Source organism: Ambystoma mexicanum, chromosome 11 (assembly GCF_040938575.1).
Source record: "Ambystoma mexicanum isolate Mex_15411 chromosome 11, UKY_AmexF1_1, whole genome shotgun sequence".
Classification (NCBI taxonomy): domain Eukaryota; kingdom Metazoa; phylum Chordata; class Amphibia; order Caudata; family Ambystomatidae; genus Ambystoma; species Ambystoma mexicanum.
Genome location: NC_090934.1, coordinates 363218533 through 363240655, shown reverse-complemented (window position 1 = coordinate 363240655; position 22123 = coordinate 363218533).

Genomic DNA, 22123 nt, shown 5'->3' with positions numbered 1-22123 from the left:
GGTGTGTAATCACTGCTGTTTGGCTGTTTGCTGCTTGTGGCTTCACTCTTTACGCCACCGCGGCAGCGCAGCGGAAAAGGACCACTCGTGAGATACGCCCGACCCGACCAACCAGGAAATTATCTTGTTGCGACAAAGCACAATGCAGCAACGCTGATCGGAGTCAGGGGAAAATGAGGTTGCAGCAGGATACAGGCCACCACAAGTAAGTGCAAAGATTGTCACAAACACGTTAAACTTTCCTAATGGTGCCGAACTTGGAAAAGAAATGCCTGTGCAAAATAAGAAACAAAATAAGAAACAACTAGAAACCAATGAGCTACATAGCGCTAAGACAAAGAGCTACCCGAAGTATCAAGTAGCTTGAACATGCTGTTTTTTAGGGAAATCCCACCAGAGTGTGATAGACTTGAGCATGAGCGGCGAGACATGCACAACAAAATACATGCCCGAGATTCTGAACTGTCCCCTCCAACAGAAAATCTAGATGAATCCGTAAACAATTTGCAGCTGACAACCTCGGCTAAAATTGGCCCTTCTGTGCCAGCACAAAAATCAAGAATGAGTGATTGACACAGTAATTTGGACAGAAGCAGAGATCCTGAGATCCTGAGAAAATTTGTACCAACGAGTGTGAAAAGACCACAACTGAGGAACCCTCGTTTAAGCAGGTTAACCCTGTGATATCCCCGCCTGAGAGTTCTGGAAACAGAGAATCAAATCAGGAAAACAGTGAGCAAGTACTGACGTTAAGCGCAATTAGACAATTATACTTAAGTAAGGCAGACATATCGTCATGTGGAACAAAATACACTTACTGTTGCCCACAAACCCAGGACACACTACTTGCCACGCAAATATTCAAACCTGACACTCTAAACAGCACAAATGATGAAGTATTTGTAAAAGAGAATGCAGGCAAGCAAACCCTACTGAATAGGATGGATGAGGCCCACAACAGCTCATCAGATTCTGCAAACAAACACAACTTACTACCAAATAGACGAGGTTCAATTGCAATGACTGACAAACTCTTGAAACATCTAATGGGCATAAACCAAACCCTTACAACAAATCAAGCAACAAAAAGTCAACTACTGAGCTGCCATGATCCACTGAACATAACGAAAGTATAAAGGATACAAAGAAACAACAGATCAACCTACCAGCTTCCTGTCTACACGATGTCACAAGGAAATCAGGTACAACCATGAAAGAGACGTAAAATGGACCAAAGACCTACAGAGCCACTATTATGCTTGCAAAACAGAAACTATAACTCATCACAAGGAAAATTAAAGCAAATAAACCAGCAAACACGAGCCATAACAAGCTGGCAAAAGTTTGAAGTGAGGGCAGAATCAGTTGACTCCTCCGATTCGGACATGGAGTCATCTACAGACTCCTCGATCATGGAAAGACACTATCCAAAGATAAGAAGAGATCCCGGTGGACATTTTAAAAACAGAAAAACACTGGACCACGAAGAAGAATGTAAGTGGTGTACGAACCTAATAGGACAAATCATTAATGAGCTACGACCAAACCTAACTTCTGCCTTGACCATTACACTGCCTCCATTAATTAAATTGTATGAGCACCTAAACAAAACAAGCAAAGATCAAAATACCCTTATAGCACTGCTGAAATCAAAAACCATGAATTTAGAAATGGAAATTGTTGACATAAAACAACAAGCAAAAAACAATGTCAAATCTTATGAGTTAATGACCATGTTGCTCAAGGAACAAATGAAAACTAATGCTGAGGACAAAAGATTACTAGCAGAATTGGCCAAAGAAGCAGTTCAAACGCTGAGAAACCAGACACATATGTCTATGAAACAAGTTACGGTTGACGATGGGAACGAAGTTGCTATAAACCACAGTGAAAACAACCATCAGGAAAGAATGTGTTCACAGCCCGACCAACAGGAATACAACGGGACCAACAAAGGTGCATCGCATTTAAAGAAACGTACCCAAAAGAAAACAGGACAGAAAAAAATCCCTGAAGAAATCATAGACCTTGAGGCCACAAAGATGCACGGAAACAAGAATATCGAAACCTTGGACGGGCCTCTGGAAGTCATATACCATGAACCTGCAGTAAAGCCTGAAATTCAACCTTCGACCTCAGAGAACGCAGAGGGTTTGGATAAAATGCCCCCAACTGATGCCATTTTAGGAAATTGCCCTAAAGAACTACCAACTGCGAACTTCCCAATCTTCAGTAAAAACAGGGAAGAATAGCCCTGGCTACACTTCAGAGGTCGATCTGGGAGGGTGGGATCGGAGTGCCCCGCCTTCAGACCTACTATTGGGCCTCACAATTAGTGGTGGTCAATGACCTATTGCATGGGGACCGGGAACTACCCCACATTAAGGCCGATGTGGCAACCATGCATGACACCGATCCACTACAGCTACTGTACGACACCCCCCCTAGATCCTCCCCACTAACGATGAGGGCACAGATCACTACCACTTGGAGGCAAGTGCACAACTTTGTGGGATGGGGGAACAAGATATCAGCGGCGCAACCCCTATGGAGAAATGCCAACCTGAGGGAAATGGCGAGGTTCGAACCTTGGCCGTGCTGGGTGAGAGCTGGGATACAGAAAGTGGGAGATGTTCTTAGCGGTGAGAATCTTGCCCCGTTTGCGGTCCTGCAGCACAGGTTTCGCCTCCCTGACACCGAAAGATACCACCATATGCAAATGTCCCATGCCCTAAGAGTCCACATAGCGCTGGACGACAGCATACCGGAGTACTCACCTATAGAACGTAACATTCTACCTGAATACATCCCCTCCAAATGCACATCCATTCTTTACAATGCCATTACATCCTTTGCGACTCCTGAATTGATCAGCTTAAAGGCCAAGTGGGAAACAGATGTAGGAAACATTGACCCTGAGGACTGGATACGGGTACTAATGCACCCCAGAGAAACTGCCATCTCCTCGAGACTCAGACTAATGCAACTTAAAATACTACATAGAGTGTATTATCCTAGAACTGCACTGTTTTGATGGAAGAGGGCAACAAACCCGAATTGTCTTAGGTGTGGGATCGAGGAGGGGACCTTCTTTCACATTCTGTGGTCCTGCCCCCGCATCCGAACTTTCTGGGGGGCCTGTTGTCGGGAACTGACCCGGATACTCTCCACTTCAATAGAACTTGTCCCGAAGGTCCTAATCCTGGGAGCGCCAGGGGAGTATGAACTGAATAAATGGGGAGATCTCTTATTGCATACGGCGACGGCCCTGATGAAGCGGAACATTGCACAAAAATGGGGAGTCCCCGAATCTCCGACGATGGAGCAATGGGCGATAGACATGGACACATGTGCTATGTTTGAAAGACGGGTCTATAATGCAAGAGGCTGTCCCAACAAAGCCTCTAAAATATGGGCGGCATGGGAGGAGGGAGGGCCTTGAGGAGTGAGGCCTTGAGAGTTGCCCCTTTTGAATATTCACACTGTGAATTGCAGGTGTGTCCCCTGTGAACGGTAATGATATACTACTACTGCTGAATGGGTCATGTGGGCCTCATCTGATGTAGCTGCCTCTTTTTTCTCTTTTCTCCTTTCTCTTTTCTTTCCTTTGCGCCTCTCTTTTGGTTTTGGCCTATTATGTCTACGTTATGACTAAATAAAAATAAAATGTTTTATAAAAAAAAAAAAAAGGTCAGAGGAATTTGCAGATGAGAGGACAAAGCCAAAAAAACAGGTACGGAAGACAAAAAACATGGCAAAATGGAAAAATAACCAAACAAGGAGGTCGTGTACATTTTTGAGAAACGTGAAAAACCTAAATGCTCTCTTACAGACAAACATAGAAAAAGAAGAAAGTACAAATCTTAAGGAAAACACAGGTGCTGTAAAGAAACCTGAGGGCAAGTAATCAAAAGAAAATGCAAAAGAAACGACAAACCCCGACCAGCAAGAAAAAGAAGATGTAGCTATGATTGAATTGCTGGCAAATTTATCGACACATGATCTAGATGTGGCCAATGAAGACGACTTCAATCTAGACTACACAGAAGGTGAGGAAGCAGAGGACGAAGAAGCAAAAATTCTCAAGTTACCAGCAAACGATCCAAGGGCTGAAAACTTGATCGAAGAACAGCCAAAGAGGATCTGCAAGATAATTCAACATGAAAAGAGAAGCCCTAACGATGCACCAAGACCGGACCCACCGCAAACGACGCTGAGAAGATTTAAAACGCTCAGCGAACGATGGGCACAGTACGCAAAAACAACACAACTACCTATTTCCAACTCAGGCTTTAAACTTAAACAAAGCGGGGACGAAATATTCATGATAAGAAGAGACGGTGAACAACAAAACAGAGGAGGTGGACTGAACAAATTAAAACAAGGTTATAGCTGGCAGGAGTCGTGTGAAGAAAGAAGACAGGACCAAAACCAACAACAAATCCCAAGAATGAGAACACCACCTACAGGAACGAAAATAAATGCAAACCATTGCTTGATGATAGAAAGAGTACTCTGCGGGAAGGACACATTGATACTAAACAGGCGCAATGTCTTGCAGCTATTTAAACATATACCGCAACTTCGATCGATTGACACGGAAGACATCCAAACAGTCAAGTTTCTAAATGAAGGTATAATGGATCGAGTGTTATTACACATACACTCAAGGATAGTGAGGAATCTGATTTTGAACAACAAATCCGATCTAAATTCATTGGTTTTGATGTCCGTGAAACAACTGATGACAAATCACAGCTAAGAGTAAATGAGAAACAACAGCTACTTAAACCAAAAGAACCGTCAGAAAGCAAACTGCGGGTCAGCAAATCAAATGAGGAACGGACAAACGAGAGAAGAGCAAGTATGGTATTTCACACAAGAACAAACAAGATAAGTGCCCAAGTAACTGAGCAAAACTTTCTTGAATGTTCCACAAAAGATGAAACTAAAATAGCAATCATCCAACCTAGGAAACCAGGAGAAGACCCGGTTGTCAATAACACGAGAGAAAATAGAGAGTCGGAGCAGGCCAGATGGAATTGGCTAGCTGAAACTCTAAATTGCAATGGAAAAAGCTAACGCCAAAAAGACCAAGAGAGAGAAGATCTAACACTGGGATCCTGGAACACTGGAGGGTTCTTTCACTTATATAACACAAAACCTAAGGAACTCCTAGATCTGGACATTGCTTGTTTACAAGAGATATGGGTCCTAACCCCACCTGGGGCCTTAAATTACAAATTAGCGCTCAACCCAGTAATAAAACAACTTAAAGGAAGACCTAAGGCTGGACTAAAACACTAGTAAAAGCAGGGAGAAACATAAAGCTAATTTTGTCAACAAACCCATCTCCTTATGTCCAGGTGTCTCAGGTAACAATAGAATCACCTGGAAACAAAAATGCTAACAGCCTACACATAATTGATATTTACTGGCAGCATAAAGCCTCAGATGAATCTGACTTCTGAGATCTGATATGTGAAACAATCGACAAATTCAATGAATCGGAAAAAAATGCTGCAATCATCTTATGTGGAGACCTGAACATGGATTGTGTTCCAAAAGATCTAAAGAAGAAAAACAAATTAGAAAAGGGGAAAAGCAATCAATACCAAATTAATTCAGCTTGGTGTGAGGAGATGGATGCACGGAATATGATGCTACTGAATGGAAATGTTTCTGGCGACATTCTTGCTGATCACACTTGGGAGTGAGGTGAAAGCAGATCCATACTGGACTACTTTTACACGTCTGGAAACACACTGAGTGCAGTAACTACTCTCAAAGTCATATCGATGACACACAGTGACCATAACCTAGTCACAGTGTCATTAGAGATGGCCCAAAGGGATAAGCTGGACGCTTGGAAAAATCTGATAAGAGTCGTTCCAGGGAGACACAAGATTCACCTTGACGAACGAAAAATTAACAACATGACAGACTTACTCTCTGGAGTGAGAAATTATGCAATCAACAACCAGATTCACTACAGCGTTCTGCTTGAAAATTACACAGAACAAAAAACTGCAAACCACAAACCGATACTCAGGCACCCGCAGGTCTATAACGTTTAAATAGTGCAAAAGAAAGAGAGCTACGCAAAAAGATCAGAGCTCTAAAGAAAATCGACGCACTTGATAGCCGGCTAAAAATAAAAAAACACAAGAAAATCTACACAGCGTGGCTAACAGCACACAGGCACGACATCTTGCAGCACGACGCCAAAGAAATGCTAAGTCTGATATCATCAAGAGACGTGAGCCAATTTTGGGCGGTAATGAATAACACAGAAGCTCTTCAAAGAGCCCTCCTCTTGAGTCATGTTACCGAACTCAAGTGGACTGAACACTTCACAGAACTGTTCAAGAAACACAACAAAACACCAGACGTTCCAGTCAATGACCTGACCAAGTGGCCCTTTAACATCACCAAGGAGGACATTTTCACAAACCTTAAAAATCTGAGTTCCTCAAGAGTCCCGGGCCCGGACGGCCTGACGAACGCACAACTTAAGCACCACCCAGAAGCTTGGGCTAGTTTCTGCTATACTCTTTTTGAGAACATCCAAATGGAGAGGAGAGTACCTAAATCATGGAAGACGACAGTGATCGTGCCGGTGTTCAAAAAAGGAGACCGAGCTGAACCGAAAAACTTCAGACCCACAGCATTGCTAGATAGAGCCAGCCTAGCTATAATATCTTACTGTGGCATGGCATTTTTTACTGGAAATCTATGCTAAAGCAAGTATGATAAGTGTTGTTATGTGTCTCAATTGGTCTACATTGGTTCAGCCCATTTGGACATGTTTTTGTATTGTGGCATGGCATTTTTAATGGCATAGCCAACAGGCATATGTTCTTAAGTGGGGGTACTGGCAAATATTGGTGCAGCTAGCATGGAATTATATGGGCACAGCTGGCGTGCGCATATTATTTATACTGGCATATATTGTGGTGAAAAGCTTCATGAAAGTGTGTTAGGAAATGTTCCTATGCACTGTTGGTGACTGGCATTTATTGAATTTTTCATGAGTTATCCTTCAAAACCGATTGCAAACTGTGTGGCTTTAAAGTAAAATGCATCATTTTTATGATTTATTTTAAACATTTTCTTGGGACAAATATTTATGCCACCCCAATGAAAACAATTCATCAGCTGCCACTATTGGCTGGTACACTTGAGTTCCAACGGTCAGCCACCCTTGTTCCTACACCAGGTGAAAGATATATGCTTAGATCAAAAAGCCTACTAACATCTGTCACCTAGTGCAGTACGCGCCGTGCACCTGCAGTAGAATGAGCATTGCATATGCGTGGTAGTCCAGTGCAACCCAAAGCCTGGTTCCAGGTGTGGTGGAAGAACTTTTGGGAGGGGCCCTCAGAATGGCACCCAGGGGAGCCCACATGTTGTCCTATGCACTGTTCTCAGGTACGTTGTTTGGGGATCGGAAGGGGTTGAAACCCCTGTGGTCTCCCTTGCTACCCCTGTGGTCTCCTTTGTCACTACTAAAAATCAAATGTAAAAAAATAAGTGTTTTTAATAGTATTATTATTTTGCAAGCCAAAGCTCCTGGGATGTGGCCAGCACCATGTTGCTCTTTGTTTCTGGAGTGGCTGGATTTCGTGTTAGGGCCTCTTTTAAAAAACAGGGGTTCCACAAATGTGACACTTTCCCCAAATCTTTTCTATCTCCCTGGCATTCTGTTTAGGATGTTTGTTTGCATCTATGAGATTATGAGTGCCCAGAGTACGGTATGCCGCGTGAGTGCGCTGTTTTCCCTGCGCTACTCTAAATTCTTTAATGCACAGTTACAAACCCTCACAATGGTATGTATTTAACCAACCACTGTAGCCTGAAAAGTAGATACATACAAGCTTGAGGCCAAATTTGCACCAGACCTGCAGATGAACTGGCCTGCTGTTCACAGTTACCAGTTTAATTGTATCCACTACAGAGTGCAATTTTCTTTCTGACTTTGAGAACATTCAGGCATGTAATTGCTATTTTGACTATAGCTGGTAAGATAGCTCAGTGGGTTGATCGCTTACTGCTGTGATGTGTGAGTGATCTTCAGTTTGTCGGTTCGAATCCCAGCCAGACCAACTCAGCCTTACATCGTTCCGAGGTCGATACATGAGTAATAACGCAGGTTGGCTGATAGTGTATGTATATTTGTTCTATATAAAGCACTGAAGCATAAATGCTATATAATAACACATCATTATCATTTGACCTTGGACGTCTGCTTGCATTCACATTAATTTGGTAAAATGTGCCCATACACACAGATATTAACGATACGTATGGTTATTCATTCTTGTATGAAATGTATTTCACATTATGGTGATATCTTAATCATATGTTTTTGTAGTGGACTTAGGAACAATGCTATGTGATGCCAGTTCCTGTTTTGTCAAGGGGCGAAAGGTTGTGTGCCATTGCTTCCTGTGATGTGACTTTGGGGTGGGGTCAAATGACATCACTTCCTGTGATGTCATCAGAGGTCAAGGGTCGTGTGATGTCTCTTCCTACCCCTTGCATTTTGGTGTCATGACGTCTATGACTGTTCCCAACTCTCTGATTGATATCTGTTGAAAATGCCTCTTCCTTCTTGACATGAGCTCTGTGATGAGCAGCAATAAGCTCTTGTTTTTTTGTTTTTTCCATTGATAACGTGAACACTTTCATGACTCCATTTCCAACCGGCGTGAAAAAATGTTGCTTCTTTTTTCCCAGTTTCTGGTTACCATTTTTTAGCTTTATTAAAGGGTATTTAACTGCACATCCCAAATGGCATTACGTGTTATTGTTAAATGGATAATAAAAGTTGTGTTAAATTCATCTCCATACCTAATTTGCTGAGGGTGGATCATATCCACCAAATCCTAAATAATAAAAAAATGGAAATCACCCACAAATCGCAGAACATCGCCAACCAAAGGCACAGGATCACACATCTGTATTATATTCTTAAAAACCTAATGTCCACACATAGGTGCAGTGTATATTTGTTTAGGACTATACTCCAGCAAATGCCAAGTGGTGATTTAGAAAAAAACAATGTATATGTTACGTGCATTCTTTTGTAAATATTCTTTGAAGGTTTCTTTCTCGTTCCGAAACAAGATATGCATTTTGTCCAAATGGATCCACAGAGACCAGTATAATTTCTAGAGCCTAATTATGAGTCCAAAGAGAAGACATAGAATGGTGCCTAGGCTTATGAGACACATCAACATATTCATTGGCCTACTACCCCAAGAAGGAACCATTTGGGCGTCAGAGGACACGTACTGTCTCAGCAAGCTTTCCTCATTAGCCTTTGGTTCCTCTAATCAGACCTCGGGAGCCCGATATCCAGCCACAACGAGAGTTGGTTTTACAAAACATTGATCCCATAGTTACAGACCACGGGTTTGCCCAGTGCAACTGGTAACAGTTTTCAGAAAGAAGAAAACTGACCAGTGAGAAGCAGCCATTAACGAAAAAGAGGAGCTTTTTGACATTTGCCAGTGGCGTAAGGCAGTCACCAAGGATGTCGCACCACAGTCAACTGGGCCACGATAATTAGAAAAAACTGGGCTGTTAGGATAATTAGAAAAACTGTGCTGTTAACTGGCTCTGTCCTTTCCAACTGTGCAAATTACAACTTTAGTTAAAGAATGACGTGTGTAAGCCTTCCACAATCCCAGCAACACATAGACCTCCCTCAGTTCAACACATCTTTATAAACAATATGCTTGTTACTGGCTCTTGTGACTCTGAATCCCATTTAACAGCAAGATTATACAGCTGCGCATTCATCCAATTGATCCCTTGCCGTCTCCGTGCGCCATTACATGACACTGTCAGTATTTCAGAAAAAAAGCCATCAAGTGTTTACTTCATTTGTTTAACTGAATGCCTAAAATTGGCCTTCATATTTGTATGACCATCTCGGTCTTCTCCAGTACAAAACAGTAATTCACGGTGGCACCGCATTGAAATTGAAAGCATGCACAGATTTCAATTAATCATGTCAACTCGCAGGTAGCTAAAATTAATTGAAAGCCTAGAAAGTATTCCAATAATTAATACTCCAGGCAATTGCTCTCAGTGCATTACTATTCCATATACTATATACTATGTTTTAGCCCATTCTGCCACTGCAGAACATTTAAAAAAAATACATATGCAAATAACTATTGGTCCCGCCGCAAAAAGGAGTGTCAGGCTAAACGGATAGGTCGTATCCTTTATGCATGGGACCAGAAGCAGCCCCAGACATACTTGGACCTCATTGGACATTAATAGTGAGATGTAGCTTGGGATCCTGGACACAGCAAGGTAGGGTGCCAGGTCAGAGCAGACCCATGGCAGTTTGGGAATCTTCTCAACACTAAAGAATGATAAATGGAAAGCATTGATTGAAAAATAAGCACTGCCTATTCCTTTAGGCAGCTTCCATTCCAGTGTCTTTCAGTCCACGGAGCTATTACAGAAGGAGAAAAGTCAAATGCAAATCAACCTTACTGCCTCCACAAAAGGGACAGTCAAGTACATGTATTTGAGCAGCAACAAGTGATAGGGCAAACATAATCACTGAAATGACAAGCCAAACCTTTCTTAAGAGATAAATATGTTACATGAAATCCAAATCTGATACATCACAGTAGCCAATCACAATAGAATAAAATGTCCTTACGGGCTACCTTGCATCTTCTAATGCCTTATACTTACCAGATGAACTGTGTAATAGCAAATACTGCTTACTAGCTTGCTGAACTCTAGGACCAGGCTAAGGTCTCTTGAAGATGATTGATGATTGCTTCCAGGACCAACTGCTTTAGGTCTATGGAGTAAATCACACATAGAAACACCAAGTGGGAATGGTCTCCAAAGATGTGCCAAAAACCACAGGCAAATTCAGGTGCCTCTACTCCCGTTTCATGTATTCACTTCTACTCCAAGAGAGAGTGAGTCTATTCAAAAACTAAAAAAGAGGGCCTGCAAGTCAAGCTTGCCCATCATGTCAAGATACGTTTCCCACTCCTGCTCTGGTTTTACATGACATTATGAGATGTATTTGTGGTTCAGGGTAGCCCTGCAAAGTATCACTTGGTCCTAAAAATCCATATATCTCTTTTTTAGCGGTGAAAAATTGCATTCCTTTTTTACCTCTCGTACCATGCCTGAACCTGCAAAGTCCTCATAGGCAGGTTGTAGGTTTTGCTAAGCTTGATCCTATAAATGTAGTTTCTTGACAAATCCAGATTGTGATACAAATGTTTAAGGGCCAGCTCATCTTCAATGTACCTCTGGCCAAACTCCTCTTGTGTGAGAAGATTGCTGTGCCGCCAACGATCACTGCCTGAATGCCAGCAAGACGTAGATCCTCCTCATTGGCTCACCTTCACCCTCCTTTCCCCTCACTCTCTGGCGGGCCTCCCCGGTCCCCTCTTACCCCCACCTGTGAGGCCAAGAACTTTGGGGTCATCTTTGACTTCACACTCTCCTTTTCTGCCCACATCTCTGATGACTCTAAAAAGTCTAACCTCCAACTGCAACTCCTCAGAGATACTCTGCCTTTCCTCCCCTTGTCCCAGAAGCTCTCTGTCTCGCAAGCCCTGGTTCTCTCTAGGTTGACCTATTTTAACAGCTTCTTTCTAAATCTACCTACCTCTACTCTCCGCCGTTTGTAACTAATCCAGAACAGGACTGCAAGACTTGTCCTTGGTCTCAAGCCCTGGGATCGCATCCCTCCAGCCCTGAAATCTCTCCATTGGCTCCCAATGAATGCAAGGATTAAAGTCAAAAGCCTCTGCATTGTCCACAATGCTTTCTGGGTCCTGTGTCCATATACCTTCAGCTATCCCTGTCTGAATACCTCCCCTCTCAAGCTCTTCACTCCTCTACCTCTAACTCCCTCAGGGTCAGTCGTTTCTCAAAGAAACAAGCTGAGGGTAGATCTCTGCCTTTGGCTGGGGCCTCCCTCTGGAATAGCCTCCCTGCCACTCTGAAACTTGAGGAGAACCATCTCCGGTTCTGGAAGCATCTCAAGACCTTCCTCTTTGCTTCTACCTTCACCCCTCCTCTCCCCTACTGATCTGTTCTCCATCGGCACTGTGCACCTGGCCTACCCTCTGTCTTCTGGGCCCAGGTACATGCTCATCCTGCCTCCCTCCTGCACTGCCTCTGGGCCATCCTTTGCACTGGGGTCTGTAATCTATAACCATACAGTCCCTCGCTTTTTCTCTTCCTGCACTTACCAGAAATACCCTGTCTGCTGCCCTAAACCCAGCGCTTACCACTTGCTAACTGCACCACCACTGTTTGTTGCCTGTATTATTTATTTATTTATTAGTTATCTGTTCTTTTTCTTTGTTCCGCACTTCCCACTCCCCATCTCCATGCACTTTGCCCCTTTCCCTCTCCCATGCACTTGCTCGTTCTCAATGTCACTGGGCCAAGTAAGATAGTTGTTTTTGTTCTCCCTTGTTCCCCTCCCTTGCCTTGTCGTGCTCTGAAACACTTGTGTACGAGCGCGATACAAATAAAATATCAATTCAATATCAATTCAATAGTTAGCAAAGAGGAACTTGACTAGGATATTTAAAAAAAAAACGTTTTCAGCCACCTGCAGCCTTGTATAAATGTGGCAACAGGGTGCCTGCCAATCAGTGGTTGAAACGAAGGATCCCTCCTATTGACTGCTTTATTCTCAGTCCACTTTTCACATCCTGGGCTTTTCATGAAACTGAGCTCGAAAATCTAATGCCCAGGATGCCATATCCCTGGACGACTCAAAGAGGGACCACCTCTTGAGACAATGTTGACTTTAAGCTTATATTTCTTGCCAATGATCAAGACATTCGTTTTTGGGTCATTGGTGGTAAGATGGTCAACTGGGCAGTAAGCCTCGAATCCCAGCAGGAGTTTCTGCACTCTATTTCAGTTTGGTATACATCACTGGGCACATCTATAAATAACATTATTGGGATGCAGATGTTATCAATCTTTGCAAGGTACCATCACCTTCTTTGCAAACATCCATCGCATTGTTGGCGAATAGGTTGAAGATTGTGCTGCTAAAGACCCATGTCTCATTCTCCAATGAATTTGGCCTCATTAAGTGTATGGTGGTGTGGACAATACAGGAATAAAGGGACAGCAATTCTGTTACTGTCAATTTACTGCCACATTAATGCGCTACCATGCTACAAGTGTTGGTGGTAAGGTGGAGGATGTAGCTCCAGCAAAACAACTGGAGGTAAATCACACTCCTAACTGCCAAAAATAATCAGAATTACTGCAGTGGAATTACCACTCATAGAAATACCCAAATAATCCCAATGGAGACCAGTGCATTTTAAAAATGGAGACTAACACCACAGTGGCACCAGTTGTAATCATGTGGTCAGGCCAGAGGACCAAGATAGGCTAACAGTAATTGATTTGGGCAGTAAATTGGCAAATGTACAGCCGATTTACCACCAAACCCATAATGAGACCCATCTTCAGTTTGGTCCCCTCTAGGGCTAATCATTGCTCTGCCCCTGTTGTCCTTGTGCAGGACTTTTATTAAACCTATTAAAGTTAGGTGTGTTACCTCAGCAACCATTGCCTCGCAAAGTAGATCCCTCCCGACACAGTTCAAAGTAGCCTTAAGATCCACAAAACCCAAATTTATGGAGCTTTTCTGTAACTTGAAACATTTAAGTGTGATCAGGTGAAGGACCTACTCAATGATTACAGCCCCCTGTTGGAATTTGTTCTGGGCAGGGACTGAATGGTTCTCTCACATTCCCACTCATGGATCCTGCTCAAGTGCATTTTATCAGGAGGGATGATTGACCCTATTTGATGATAGAGGTAAATCGGTTGCAAAGAATAGGAGCATACATAGTAGGTTTGGTCTTAAAAAAGGTATGTTGGAATAGTGTTAGGGTGTGGGCATGTGAGACCGTAATCCATATCAGACAAAGCTACCTTTGGCTTACCTCTAGTGGGTGACCATGTATCAGTCTTAGACAACCTCCTGGGGGGGTGTGTGGACCACTATGCCCCCCTGCTCTTCTGTATCTCAGGGCCTTTGTGAACTATGTTAGTACTATGCTATGAATACACTAACATAAGCTATTATCATAACCATAAGAATGAACACATACACAAAATAATATGCACACTAAACACTAAGAAATGACACAAGAAATAATCAAATTAAAACACACAAGTCAGTTTCAATTATGATACAATGGAATACATTTATTTATGCACAACAATGCACGATGCAAATACTACTATAATGCTAATTCGAATTTGCACCTTCAATGCTTTTGGTGCAAATCTACCATGCAGTGTACTAACTGTAAGCATTACAGGCTTCTAATGCAAGCCTGTGATTAGCTGTATCTATCATGTCTAATGCAATATACATATGGCAAGTGTCAGCATTCAGCATTCCTCTCCAATCCACACCACACTTCATACTCTCTCTCTAAGACAATCCCTGTCTGATTACCCCCTCTATCATGTCAGCCAAAGCTCTGTGTGAGTCTGTTCTAATTCCCCCATGCACGTGTCTTTTTCAGCAATACTCTCCTTTCCAGCTCTGTGTCTCTCCTCTCCCGCTAACTTCTGCAACCAGTTAGTGTCAGGGCCAGGCCTCTCTCTCAAGGTCTGGTCACTCGAACTGCCTGAATGCCTTTGCCAAGTGCTTGAATCTCTCCTCCCATCAGAATGCTTCCCCAAGCTTCCTCTCTCAAAATCATCCAAGTGTCTCTCCTATGCCACAGCCAAACATCTGTCTTCCATCAAACACCATGTACATCTAAAAACTCCAATCCCCTCACCTTTGGTTATACTATTCAATGGCGTGCACATATCCATGGTTACATTAAGCATTCCGTTGTTTCTCTGTGTGTCAGCATTCTATATTTGAGCCATGCCTAAATGTCAGTGTTTTCATGTACTTTACTTTGCAATCACTCCGTGTTCTGCTCAATCACTGCGTGTTCTTTGTCAATGTGACATTTTGGCCTATCTATATCATGGCCTTCTTCTTTCTCCATTCATTCCATTGACATCCCTCTCTCCTCAGAGAACAGACCATCTCTCCTCTCTTATACAAAAGCACTCCCTGCTGCCTATGGCGCTGCCCCCAACTTTTCTCTCTGCGAAGCACAGCCAGCCATGCTGATAAGCCTCCATCCCTCTCCACTCGGACAAGGGTCATGTTATCTCTGTTTGCATTCCAATCTTTCACAGTGTACCATAACAATTTTGCCGCAGAACAAACAGTTTCTGAATGGCTTCATAATGCCAGCTAAATATTCTCTATGCTTGAATGTAGTGCCTAACATTCATTCATACCAAGTAATATACTTAAAGCTCAATGCATATTCTAAGTGCACACTCAATGCGTACATAATACATAACAACATATCTCGGACATGAATCTACATGGTACTTCAAATATAACAGGCCTCATTCTATAAGCAAATACAAATGCTACATATATGTGGCAGAATAATGTGGATAGTCTAATGATTCTACTTCATGTACTAATCAGAACATATGATGGATAACTGGATCCCCAAATGGGTAATAATGGGTAATGATTCCATAACAATGAGTAATGATTCCATAATGATAAAAAAACAGGCCTCTCCATTATATCAGGTTCTACAATATCTCCTCTTATCATTACATAATCATTACTAACGATATGTCAAACATGTCTCATTGCTGCATGCTAAATCCAAACAAAATTGGAAAGGGAAAAAACATTAAATTTCATGATGCAAAAAAAACCCTTAAAATGCAAGCATGTCACTCTATCAGTGGCAAGCTAAAAATTCAAATGCATAGTTGCAAATGTGTCAGAATTTAGAAGAGCATATTCAAGTTTCTATTCAAGTCAAAAAGTCAAGTCAAAAGTCAAAAGCCAAAAGTGTGAAAGTGTGTCTACAAGCAGATTATTCAAAAACGAAAATTCAATGCATAGAATCAATGCATATGTACTATGGATTCAGTTGTTTCCAGTTTCAATGTGTCAAGCACAAAATGACAGTATCACTTTCACAGGTGTCAGAGCTCATTTCAGATGTATGCATTTCAAGAGTATACATTGCAGTGTATTAGTCTAACAGGCCAATTCATTTCCATTTCCATTCCAAGTTATTTCCAGGTTCTCACATGTCAGTATGTGATCACTTCATTTGTATTCCAACAGAATGTACATGTGTCCTCACATCTGTGCACACCTGCAAGTCAGTACAAATCTAGTTCTAATGCAAATCTCTCTGCCAAGGAATGTCAACAAAGCATGTGTTCAAAGCGAGTGTTCACAATGGGTCACAAATGTGTCACAACGAGTATATAAATGTGAATATGTGTGTTCAGCAAAGTTTTCAAGGTTTTGTCACGGAAATGTTCTCCACAGCAACACACGTTAGCAGCAAAGCGTTCAGGCCAGTTCAGGCTGGCCTGCTTAATAAATGGCAGCAAGCTAATGAGATTTTGCACAGAGCTCCAAAAGGGCAGGAGCAAGCATCAATTGTGTCGGTACCATATGCCCCCCGCTTGTCCCCACGGGGTCGCACTGGTCCTTCACTTTTCAATGGTAGCACCAGGAAAACCGCATGTCAGAGCTTTCAATTTGATGCAGATTGATACAGCTCATACACTCCCTTTTCCATAGGCCTCTGTTCCCACTTCTCCATATTGGAACAAAGGCGATGGTATCTTTGTGATCAAGTGCATATTCAAATTCACTCCTTCCTTGCCAGGTCATGCTTTTGCCATACCGGTTGTTGCCAGTATTCCAGTTCATGCCATGCCAGTCCCTCCTCTTCATCATGAGGGACCAGCCAATGTTGAATACAAGTGCAGATTTCAAAGCCCCATGGTGTCAGATCAATGATCTCTCTCTTTCACTCAAGAGACAAAGCTTCACTGCTTTTAAAACATAGTTAGCATCAGCAATTCAAATGCTTTCAGAGCACGTCTTCCTGCTCATTCCCGCATTTCTCTCCTCTCCCCAGGCCCAAACTTGTGTCTGGTTCTGGTTCACAAGGTAAGGCATTCCAAATGGATTCTCTTCTCGCTGCAGATTACAAAACAGTTCACAAACAAATTTCTCTTTTTGCTGAACATCTTTCACTGCTTTTTCTCTCTCTTGGCACAGAATGATGAAAGGTGTTGGTTTCAAGTCAGTCACGATCTTCACTTTCCATGGCTAGTTGTCATGCCAGGAATTCAGGCAGCAAGCAGGTTTTCTGGGTACATTCTGTGAACACAGCTATAGACAAAGCCGCACCCTAAGGCCTCAAATCGGTCGGTTGGGATTCCCTAGAGGTGCTGCTGCAAAACATAGCTTTCAGGTACTAATGTCTCATCACTGTTACTTCAAGCAGCCATGATGCAAAGTCACATAGTTTCATCAAGGTCTGGTCAATCTGGTCTGGTCAGTCTATCATTCTGGTCATGCTGCTTTCAGTCGTCATGCTGCTGCCAATCATGGCTGGTCAATTCATGCGATGCAATCTGGTCATCAAGGCGATCTGCAAGGTATATCACGGTCTGCAAATCTCGATCTGGTCAAGGTGTCTCTCCAGATGTCATGCAAGGAAAACAAAAGTGCAAGTATCAGTTTCCAAATCAGTTTCAGGTGTATTAAAAGCCAAAAACAAAACAGCATTTCTTTCTGTGCACTGCTGCACATAGCTAGCTCTAAACTCCCCATGTCTCTCAAAGGACATCAATGCTAGTTTCTCTCAGTGTATCAGTTCTAGTGTATCAGTCTATCAGTGCATGTCTCTTACCATGCCTGTCTAACCATGCCTCATGATGCATTTCTCCGTTCCTGTCTTTTTCAAAACAAAACAAAACAGCCCATTTCACATATTCCAAGAATTGCAACTTCAAAAATTGCACATCCACATGCTGCAAAATGGCATTCTTCTCATTCAACTGCACTCCATGTCCTGCATTGCTTTATGTGTCATTTCCATGTCTTCTAGCCACATACTCCCTTTCAACATTAAGTATTCACAACAATGCTGAATCACTTCATGTTGAAAAAACAAAACTATTTCATTCAAACAGACACTGCCTCACGCATGTGTAATGCAATTCAGATTCAAACAACATTCCTTCTCAAATAAACAGTCTGCTAATTCCGCGCGATGTTTCTGTCTAACGTCAACAATCCTTCTCTCCATGCCCTCATTCAAACTCAAAAAATTCAAGGAATCCGTTATCTCAGAACATCCAACTTTCGCACGATTCACACTATTCACATTCTCCTTCAATGCTATCCAAGTTTCAATGTCAATAGACAAAATCATTTTTCCACTGGATAACATAGGCAAAATACTGTTGTTATCAATCCTGCCAAAAATGCCATCACAAATGCCATTTCTATTCAAGTCAAAGATTTTCACATAAGTGCCTCTATGCACATAACTGCTTCTATGCAAAGGTGTCTCCATTGATACAGTTTCACAATGAAAATCTTCATAGGCAAACCCTCTATGCATCTGGGTCACATTATTACTGTCATTATTCTGAGCTAATTCTTTCTCCCCATAAATAATATTCATTTCTCTAGGAACTCTGTCCCCACCCATCACTGCTGTTGACAAAGATTTCAATGGGTCTGCTAATGGGACATCTTCCCAATTTCTAATTACATGTCTGAGACGATATATTATTGCCCGCAAATCACTAATATATGGTGTCATAAGCTATGGTGTCATTTCTGTTCTAGTTACTTCACTATTCACTTTCAATATGGTTGGTGCTGGCGACACTTCCCAGGCATTGAGCATATTTCTAAGCCAATTTCTTATCGCCTTCAAGTCTTTAACAAATGAGCTCATTCTGCAGTTTTAATTATTCACCCTCGGAATTTCTCTCCAAACAATCTCACGACACTCAAGTGCGTTTCAAAAACAAGTTCCAAGACTTCTCTAAACATGTAGATATAGTTGTCGACTTGCCAAAAATATGTACACACATTTCAACCAATAGGAATCCAAAACAAAGGTCAGATTTCCCCAAAAAGTGTCAGTCTCACCGGAGTTCCAAACAAACAAAATACCACAAGCGTCTTCAAGAAAAAACTGTTTCTCTAGCTCGGCCAAATGAATGTACATTCATTCCTAAAATAGCCCAGTCATGAAATACTGCTCTGGATCAATTCCAAATTCAATTCCGGATTCAAAGTCAGTGAGACAATTGTGTTCTCCTTCCTACGGTGAACAAAATTGTGGATGAAGCATGCTCTAATTCATAACATCCCCAAGACAGACAAAACATAAAACATAAAATATCTATTCCCACAAACTGACAAAAAACACAGCTGCACACGATGATCAAAGTTCGACTTCAGCAAATCGATAAGTGGATCAAAGCCACCTGCCAAACTCTGCAGACTAAACCCTCTGTTCCATATTATCAGTCAGCATAAGTGAAGCCCCGCGTTATGGGTGACATTTTGTGAGACCGTAATACATATCAGGCAAAGCTACCTTTGGCCTACCCCTAATGGGCGACCATGAATCAGTCTTAGACAACCTCCTAGGGGGGTGTGGACCACTATGCCCCCCCTGCTCTTCTGTATCTCAGGGCCTTTGTGCACTGTCTTAGTACTATGCTATGAACGCACTAACATAAGCTATTATTATAATCATAAGAATGAACACATACACAAAATAACATGCACACCAAACACTAAGAAATGACACAAGAAATATTCAAATGAAAACACACAAGTCAGTTTCAATTATAATACAATAGAATACATGTATTTATGCACAACAATGCACAATGTGAACACTACTATAATGCTAATTCGAATTTGCACCTTCAATGCTTTTGGTGCAAATCTACCATGCAGTGTACCTTACAGGCTTCTAATGCAAGCATGTGATTAGCTGCATCTATCATGTCTAATGCAATATACATATGGCAAGTGTCAACATTCCTCTCCAATCCACACCATACCTCACACTCTCTCTCTAAGACAATCCCTGTCTGATTACCCCCTCTATCATGTCAGACAAAGCTCTGTGTGAGTATGTTCTAATTCCCCCATGCATGTGTCTTTTTCAGCAATATTCCCCTTTCCAGCTCTGTATCTGTCCTCTCCCACTAACTCCTGCAACCAGTCAGTGTCAGGGCCAGGCCTCTCTCAAGATCTGGTCACTCGAACTGTTTCAATGCCTCTGCCAAGGTCTCACATCTCTCCTCCCATCACAATGCTTTCCAAAGCTTCCTCTCTCAAAGTCATCCAAGCATCTCTCCTATGCCACCGCCAAACATCTCTCTCCCATCGAACTCCATCTACATCTAAAAACTCCAATCCCCTCACCTCTGGTTATATTGTTCAATGACGTACACATATCGATGGTCACATTAATCATTGCTTCATTTCTCTGTGTGTCAGCATTCTATATTTGAGCCATGCTTAAATGTCTGTCTGTGCATGTCCTTTACTTTGCAATCACTCTGTGTTCTGGTCAATCACTACCTGTTCTTTGTCAATGTGACATTTCAGCCTATCAATATCAATGCCTTCTTCTCCTGTCTGCCTGCACCATCTTGCCATCTATTTCTCTATTGAATCCATTGACATCCCTCTCTCCTCAGAGAACAGACCATATCACCTCTCTTATGCAAAAGTACTCCCTGCTGACCATGGCACTGCCCCAACTTATCTCTCTGCGAAGCACAGCCAGCCATGCTGATAAGCCTCCATCCCTCTCCCCTCGGACAAGGGTCGTGTTATCTCTGTTTGCATTCCAATCTTTCACAGTGTACCATGACTACTTTGCCGTGGAACAAACAGTTTCTGAATGGCTTCATAATGCCAGCTAAATGCTCTCTATTCTCAAATGTAGTGCCTAACATTCATTCATACCAAGTACTATACTTAAAGCTCAATGTATATTCTAAGTGCAAACTCAATGCGTATATAATACATAACAACATATCTCTACATGTATCTGCATGATACTTCAAATATAACAGGCCTCATTCTATAAGTAAATATAAATGATACATATATGTGGCAGAATAATGTGCATAGTCTAATGATGCTACTTCATGTACTAATCAGAATATATGATGGATAACTGGATCCCTAAATGGGTAATAATGGGTAATGATTCCATAATGATAACAAACCAGGCCTCTCCATTCTATCAGGTTTTACAGGCCCTTCCCTGATAAATGTGACAAATTAAATGGCATTTGACCAAGATACTGGTGTGGACTAATGTTAATTGCTGCAAGATCCCCATACCCTTAACCTTCAAGGCATTCCCTGTGTCCATAGAAATGCTCTACTGTCTCTTTGGGAGTATTCTATCATATACCAGTTGACAAGGGGACAGACAATTCTAGGCTCGTTGTGTATTATAGCCTGTTCCAGCTTCTCTCAAGTCCACATGTAATTTACCATTTATTTTAGCATTGACTAACTCCCCATGCTGTTTCCCGAAAGAGCTGTTGTATGTATAAAAACATCTTCCTACCAACTTAAGTTTCTATGCTGCCAGGGAGAGCTCTTCTTTCTAGTGCCAGTAATTGTTGTGAACCCAAGGAAACTAATGGGAAGGTGTTAGCAAGCTGTTCTAAATTGGTCCTTGTCTTTTGTCCCAGTAGACCCTGAATACATTTGAGAATGGCATAAATGGTCCTCAGGCTTGTGTAAGCCTCCTACTCTTGGTTCAAAGAGTTCTCAAGTAATGTCAAGATAGCAGAAAAAACTGCTGGCAGGAAGAATTCCAGCTCTATCGTCGAGTATTGCAAATTTTGACCAGCCACCATAATATCTGCTCCATTTGGGCCTCTGGGACCCTCTGACAATTGTATTTGTATTTGTATTTTTATGTATTGTTTTATATAGAGCCTTAATCCAAGGCGCTTTACAATGAACAACAGAATATACATTAAAAAAGGAACAGTAGAAGCAATTACAATAAACATGAGTCAAACCAGAAAATCAGCATGTAGAACAATTTGCATATGAGAAAGAAGAGGAGGGGGGGTGGAGAAAGAAGAAGGGGGAGAGAGAACTTCAAAGCCCAAAATACTGTGCGCGATCGGATCACACCCCCTTACACCTGGCTGC